An 8,341-nucleotide genomic window follows, 5' to 3' on the forward strand; every position below is an offset into this window, starting at 1 on the left:
ACCCCCCCCAGCCCCAGCAGCCCCCTGTCCCAGCCGCTCCCCCAGCCAGCTCAAGGCTCAGTGCTCCCTGCGTGGCTCTCTAGAACTCTAAGCTTTACGAGTTTTGGGTGCTTCAAGGAAAGGGAAAGTAACTTTTAAACAGAAGGCAAGACCCTGTCCCTTGGGAAAACCAGCTCTCCTTTCCCTCAGGACATTTCCCTCCTCTCACAGGCCCATCGAAGAGTTTCTACTTGGAGTAAAAGGCAAGGAGATGCACAGGCACGTTGTTGCAAAAGAAAGTTCCCATCCCTCCCAGTCATAGCACTGAAATGGTTCCAGCCAGTGGCTACCCCTTTTCCAGCCTTGTGCCTCCATTTACAGGATCAAATAGGGACCGCTAACGTAGAGATCTTCATTTCCACCACTATTATCTGATGGAAGTATGAGAAAAACTACAGCACCCCTCGGAACGGCTACTTACTCCCAATAGTACAGCCACTCCCTGGCTTTTTACAGCTGTTTTTGTTCAAATCCTCCATAATTGTGGAGATTTAAAGGAACACTCTGAAGGTCAAGTCCGAGCCCCCATGTTTTTTTGTTTACCCACCTAGGTTTTCCCTACACCTAGCCAGATCCTCAGCTGCTTGGGTTTAATTTGCAGCAGCAGCAAGCTTTGTGCTTGCTCTTGCTCGGGGACTGGGGCAGGGGAAGCTGCAACCCCTATAGTCTGGTTGCCAGAGTCAAATTAAGATTAAGAAAGGGTCAGTGGTTTTTAGAAAACTGCGTGGTGATCAGCAAAATAATGAGCTGCTACCATACAACAGAGGGTTTGCTGTTGTGGTTTTTTTTTGGTTTGGTTGTTTTTTTTTTTTTTTTTTTTTTTTTGGGGGGGTGGGGGAGGCAGGGGGGAGGGCTGTTTGCTGCCAGTAGTTCTTTGATTAGTATTGCCAGCACACGCTTGCACAGATGCACGTCTGGTTGCTTGGCTAAGGGTAGAGACAATCCCGGCTTCTTTCCACCTCTGCAGCTCTCAAGGGAAGGATTAACTGCAGGACACACCACCCAAACCTCTCTACAATTCACTGCCTCTATGAAAAATAAAATGAATTAATAATTTTACAATTAAAATGTCCGCGCTCAGCAGTTCTCAAGGAATGGGTACAGAACTCTGTGCTACGCCAAACGGTCTTAAACCTGCACCCTTCATAGGGAATTACCACTGAGTTTTCTTCCTGGGATAAGGGAAAAGAGGTTTTATTCCTCTGCTAACCTAAAGCGATAGCTCCACAAGGGAAAAGGGCATCCTAACGGGTTACAGGATCGGGTGCACAAGGCGTAAGAACTTAGTTCCCCAGCCCAGCGGTGATGCTTGGGCTAGAGGGACAAGAAGACCATCACCCTCTGGAGTTCCCCGCACATCAGAGCCCTCCAACCCAAGTAAAGGCTTCAGTTCCCTGCCATGAGGAATAATCACAACCACCAGGGTGAGAAACAGGTTGTAGAAAACTCTTTGAAGATTTCCCTCACGCACACAGAGCTCTAGCCACAGCAACAGTGTCAGATACTTGGTTGATGGTGAGGATTTGGGCACCAACTCCTTCTCCTCTAAAGGATAAGCTTTTGATTTATGTTTGGCTAATCCTGAACAGGTTTGAGGCATTTCTCTCACCAGTACAGGTGATTTTCCCCAAGAGATTACTTAGGAAATAGAGCCTCAGTGAACGAAAAAGTCCTCCAAGCCAGGAATGAGAAATGCATGAGAGCGCAAGCAGAGGGGAAAGCCTCCGCACACCTCCTCAGAAAGTTTCTGGAGAGGTTCTTATGAACAGGAGAAAATGAACAAAGGAATTAAGAGCTCGTGAGAAATGGTTGACCCAGCATCCCTGCAGGAGTGGTATAAATAGCTGCCCTGACTTACTGCATTCACCTTGGAGCGGTCTGCCTTTTGTCAAATCTTGCCTGGTAAATGCTTGAACAGCATCTTTGGCAGCAGCTCTGCCAGCTTCAGGAGAAGGTTCGACCTTCAACTTCAGGGTTTCCTCCTCTTCTGCACCTCTTCACCGAATGGGCTCCAGTAGCCTGCAAGAGCCAAGCCAGACCCTGACACAGCCACCGTTGTGGGCAACTCTGCACCACGCAGGAGAGCTGCCTCCAAGGAGCAAGCGTACAGCGCAGCGTTGTACACTTACACCAGCTTCAGCTGGAACGGTGCTTTCACCCAGCCCACAAACCGCATTTCAGCAGGACAGCCCAGCCTGATAGCTTTTCTATCTTCAGCTCGCCATTCAGCTCAGCTCGGGGAGGGTTCCCTGCCCAGTAAAACGGCACAGAGCGACAGGCTGGGAAGTTGGCCGTGACACAGACCCACTACACGTCGCCTGAAACATTTCATCCACTCTAAATTCAGTACCACCCCTTCCCATCTTCGACAGGCTGCTAGAACAGAGCCCACAGATCAACCAGCCACGGCCTCCACCCAACCCCAGCTGGGGCAATCCTCCCCATCTTTAAGACAGGGCACTGGTGGCGTGAGCCTGTTCGCAGCTGGGTTTTCTCATCAGCTAGCTTGGAAGCACCTGGCACATGCACGTTAAGACAGGGGATTGCCCTGTAAAACACCTGCAAGATGCATGCGCGGAAACTTGGGTAATGACACAGCTTTTCTGGATGTTTTGGTTCAGAGGAAAGAGAACTTAGAGGCTGCTTGGGAGATGCCCAAACAGACAGTCTCTGATTTCCTTAGCTGATAAAGCCATAGAGCATCCAGGAGTCTGTTTGCTGTATGGATTGGAACCACACAGAAGCAGAAAGGAGCGTAATGGGCTTAGGCAGGAGAGGCATGTGGCTGGTAACGCTCGATGGAGACGTGCACGGTAAATGCAATGAGCCAGGATGGCTACTAGTCCAGCGTCAGGAGGATTAGCCGCGCACCTGAGCAATTGTTTGGATGAGCAATAGCACTCTTGGGCAGACACAGGGAAGCCAGCTCGTATTTGTAGGGTACCATCACCACAGAAAGAAAGAACCGTTTCACTCTACGGCTTGGTCCAGCTGAGCACAGCCTTTCTGTTGTGCTTTTCACCCAGGAATTGGGTACTGATCCAGGAGGGAGAAGATAAGTCAGACCAAAGCTTGCTTTTCACAAAAACAACTTGTCAAATCTTTGTATGACTAAGTGCTTCCTTTCAAAGCCCGCAATAACCAACTTGCAGCTAAAAAAAAATAAATCCCAACAGTTTTTCCTGTGACCTTTTGACTTCCAACAGCAACTTCAGCACTGGAATTATTCTTCTGCAGGCAGGCAGCACGTCACCTTAAGTTCAAAAGTCCGCTTCGAGCCAGATGCCTATCCTGAGCTGCATTCAGATCTCCTACCTCTCTAAGGGCTAAGTGCTACCGGTACATCGCAGGCATGGCAGTGGGCAATGTAGAAGGGAGAATCTGGCTACTGATTTGACCAGGTACATCAAGGTACAACTGCTTTGCATCCTGCCTTAGGGAAAAAAAAACAGCGATCTGCTAGAGGTCTGATCTTTACAGTAAATAATCTCCTGAAAGTTTTTTTTTCCCTAAAAAAATTAGATATTGCAGTAGCAGCACTCAACACACGAATAAGTCACAGCCTGCACCAATCTGCCCTCCCTCACGTGCCTGTGAAGATAAGTACCTGTTGCCTGCCGAATACCATCACTCCAGCATTCTCAACATTAAAGGCTCTGAGTCTGACGAGCTGTGAATGTCTTTGCTCCACAGCAGAACAAGGAACTGCTTTGCAGAAGTGCTCTTTACATCAAAGAAACAAGCAAACAAGAATTGATGCTTTTCAAGTCTAAGCTAAGGCTTGTAAGCTGCTGGTAGACACATCATAAATAGTACATCCTTTCAAACAGACAAACCTGCATAGGTAAGAATCAGTTCAGAATCTAATGAGCGTATGACTTGAGAGTAACTGTGCCACCCTCCTCTGTTGCATGACCTCTTGGTAATACACTGGCTCAAAGCTAAAACTACCTGTCTCAGATCCTGGCCCTTTCATAGACTGCGAGGAACAAAATCTCCAGCCCTTGTCTTGCTGCTACCCAGCAGTTTGCTGCGAGTGATACGTACTTTGGACAAAAGGCAAAGCAGGAGACAAGACACTCTGTCATTCCTGCCTAGGAAAGGATGAAGAGATTAGTCACACACAAATGCTCGGAAGGACTGTCAGCACCAACGCTTCTCTGCCTTCCTTAAGTGACTCCTGAACTCAAGAGCACTGCTCCTGGGAGAGGTGGCTGAGTACCCAGCAGCCGCCTTTGTGTGTCGGTCTGTCACAGCGGCCCTAGAACCAGGCGAGCAGCACAAGTTGCAATCCACATGGTTTCACTTTGCTCCAGCAGCCTTTACAGGACACAGTCACACCACCAGCGCAGAAATCAAGATTTCTTGGTCTTTGAAAAATGCACTGCTGTGCTTCACAGGTGAACGACTTGGTAAAGCAAAGATCTGACGTGCAGGCATTCTTACACCAGTCCAACACAGCACCGTACGAACCACCTCTGAAGTGCAGAACTGCCTGCAGCCACCTCTGCCACCCCAGAACAGAGCCTGCGCCCCCCAACCTTACCCCACAGGCAGCCCCTGCACATTCCCCCACCTGTCAAAGTGCTGTATCGATTCCATAAGCACAAGTCTTGAAGACCCTTTCAGAAAAGCCCTTCTCACCTCTTTTCTGGGAGGGTGTCTGCTCTTACTGCCTGTTCAAGAAAAGTTATTACCTATACTCCAAACAATATTATATCAGTTTTATCTTCTTCAGCAAACGCCACTTGGTGTAGACGTCAAGCACTTAATATACAGCTTCAGCGAAGAATGGCGACGTGCGACTTGCGCTAAAGAATCCCTGCACAAAACCTGGAGAGTCCTTTTGTGGTCCCAGGATCATAGTTACTATTCTGAAGGACAGCCAGCAAACACTCAGAACATCGGGAGAGGAGGACAAAGCCCTTACCTTCACTTCTTAGCCTCAGATCGCGTCATCTGTCCTGCGAACCAGGTGAATTCATGGGCGTTTTCGACTAAGATGAATCGTTATAGATTATGCACAAGGTTTTTATTCATAATATCAGCAAAATAAAACTGACACCAGACCCAAGATGAAAACAATCCAGCAAATCATCAAGAATAATTATAGGAACACACTGAATATTTCTTTGATTTACCATTAACTCTAGTAATGAGTCAGACAAGTGTTCTAATTGCATCGATGAATAAACTGTTCTCTTATAAATGGCTTCAGATCTGCAAGGAAATAACTCTTTCTGTATGGATCCAAATGGAGAGGGAGGATCTTAAAGAGTAAACTACTTCAGCAAAAAGCTACACGTCTAGTCGTTGCTGCTCATCAGCAGTACTAATAGGTCAGGTACTGAAATACGTACAACTTCACAGAATTCAAAAGGAACACCTTTTCAGATTTAAGGCACCCAGAGACAAGCCAATGTAAGGCAGCAGAACAAAGTTGTTGCAAAAGATACTTCTGTTGAACAAATCCCTGTCATCCCATGCCACAATTTGCCTCCTCTCATGGCGAAGGAGCTGGTGGTCTGGCAAACAGACACTGTCTGGGGCTGGGATGCCTCCAGCCTGTACACAAAAATGCCCCCCAGATGCACCTATGACCAGAAACAAAGTAGGGGCAGTAATATCTAACCTCAAACAGAAGGGGAACAAGAGAGAAGGCTCAATCATATATCTGTAAAGCGTTTTGAAATCCACCATTTAATGCAGTTGGTTTATGACTGAGCAGTGTAACCCAGGCGGTGCCAGCACCATCTGCTCACCAGAGCCCATGGTCCTTCGGTCAGCTCGCACCGGTCTTGGTGCAGAAAAGACCCAGGCACTCCCTATAACATCATCAGTGAAATACCATGAATCCTTGCTCCACTGTGGGGCTGTGTAGAGAAAGCCCCCAGCCAGGCAGTGCTGGGGCCCCTCTGGGATCCCACCTTTCCCCCCTGGAAGCCCTGTGCCGCACCACCACCACGTCACGTTCTGCCACCGGTCCCTACGCAGGGGGCTGCTGCTCCTTGGAGGAAAGGAGCTAGGTGAGTTGGAGTTCTCATAAATCAAAGATGCACTTTTGCAAAAAAGTCCCTTTCCAAACAATACTGACAAAGTGAAGTGGCTAAGCAGGGAGTGCAGGCTGAAGGGCTCCCCCTCCCTCTAAGCCCCCCCCGCCAAGCAAGAAAAAAGTGGGGGGAGATCTCTGTACAGCCCGATCGGAACAGAGCCTGCTGGGGAAACCCCAGCTGCTGCCTTCTCCTTCCTTCACCTCCTACATATGTTAAGTGTATTTGCCACTTTAATATCCTTTTAGAGCAAGCCTCAAAGCTCATTTGCAATGCATAATGACTACAAGGCTCTGCTAGTAGATGCATTTAAAACCTCTACGTTATAGCACGGAGAGCAAGCCCCCCTTCACCTCCTTTTTGAGCAGAAGCTGCCACCCACAACTCATCAGGGATGCAAAGGGTGCACCCCAGCAAACAGCCACCAGCACCACCAATCACCCCTGTACCGAGGAGCCTACAAATCAGGATGCGGAGTCAGATGTAGAACAAGCAGCGTGCCAGCACCATCCTGCATAGTCAGGTTGTAGTTAAAACCTGACATAATTTGGCAGCTGTATTAAAGGGGATTCTCAGTTATACCCCACCCCCTACTGCTTTAGCCTTCTCCAGGCTAAACAAACCCAGCTGGAATTTCTAGCATGTGGACTCTTTCAGCATATTAGCCTTCAATATGCATGCCAGGCAGGTGTTTCAGTACCCGCAGCAGCTGCGATTGCATGTTAAAGACTTATAAGCAAGGAGGTGAACCAAGGAAGGAAAAAAAGAGGAGTGACAATCTGGTTCCGCCTCACCCCCTTACATGGGAAGCGGCTGGTACAGCAAGGAGAAAGGCATCAGAGGCGCTGCACCAAAACATTTCAGATACCGACGTGCTGCACCACATTCCAGGAGAAGGGCTGCCGTTTGCTCTCCCAAGGACCAGAAGCTCCCTTTGAGAAGCAGTAAAATCCTACATCAAAATTCAATATCGCCAAACGCAAAGGGCTTTTAACTACTGAGTAATATTTTTACTTTGATGCTTAATTACCCCCTACAGTCCACAACCCTCTCCCCGTTGCTTCAGTCTGTGGCCTCCACAATAGCTATGCAGCAAACAGCGATTACACATTTATTCCAACACCACTAATATAACCCGAGCGGGCTCCGTCAATGCATAACTCCACGCTGCCTAGCAGCAAAATGTAAAGGACAGTCTGAATTAACAGGCTCCACACCAGCATGGCTGATAAGAATTCAAGATAAAGCTATACCTAATTAACATACATGAATTTTAACCAGGAATCCATTCCCATCTATTAGAAAATAAGCCCTGGACAGCTTCTATCCCCCTTGCCTCTCCCCGGCTTGTTAACAGTTTCGCTGGTAAGGTAAGGCAGCTTCACAGAAATACTTCAGCTCATTTGTGCTGGAAGAGGCCGGCCCAGAGCCCCAGAACAGCTCCGAGGGCATCAGGCTTTGGGCTGAGCCTGACTTCAGATGCTACAGTAGACAAGATCCAGGCTAAATGTTTTTGATGAGCCCGCCCGGTGCTACGCTGTGATTCCTCCTCTACATAACTGAAGGCTCAGTGAAGTCAAGAACAACAGAAACCATGCATGGCGGAGCCAGACATCAGGCAGAATGTATTACCCCGATTCAGATGCTAAGGATTCTCAACAACACCTTAAGGGGAACAAGGGACCGGTTGCAGCAATGCCAGAGACAAAGCCGGCCTGTTACTGCCCTGCGCAGGTCAGCTCTCACGGGCACAGGATGTACTTTGTTCCGCAGAAGTAGTAAATCCCTCTCCTTTGCATTAGGAATTAGTTAGCATTTAATAGCCTAAAGAAAAGGAAGGAATTCAATTGCCCCCCAACCTCCTATGTAGTGTTGAAAGCTTCCATACAGGAAAGGATAACTCCAGTGCACCAGCTCCTACTGGTCAGCAACAGCGTGGCCTGAACACGGGGTCAGGGCAGCCCGACAGAAGCCTGGCACAAAGCTGTGGCCAGCAAAATCCTCCTGCGGCCAGGACCGCGGCAGGGGGTCTGCACACCAAAGCACAGCACAGCTCCGGCTCCTTGGAAGTTGACCCTAACGCAGCTGCATCGAGAACAGCTCTTGTTAAGTTTCAAAAGCAGAGCAGCTTTAATTACAAATATAGCACTTACCTGATGGCAAAGCCTCAGGCAAACCTCCAGCAAGCACCAGCCTTCCCTTTGTTTCTTCCCTCACTCTAGTGAATAATATAAAAGGCACATGCTGCTTAC

Source organism: Falco punctatus (assembly GCF_963210335.1).
Source record: "Falco punctatus genome assembly, chromosome: 19".
In the NCBI taxonomy this organism is placed as follows: domain Eukaryota; kingdom Metazoa; phylum Chordata; class Aves; order Falconiformes; family Falconidae; genus Falco; species Falco punctatus.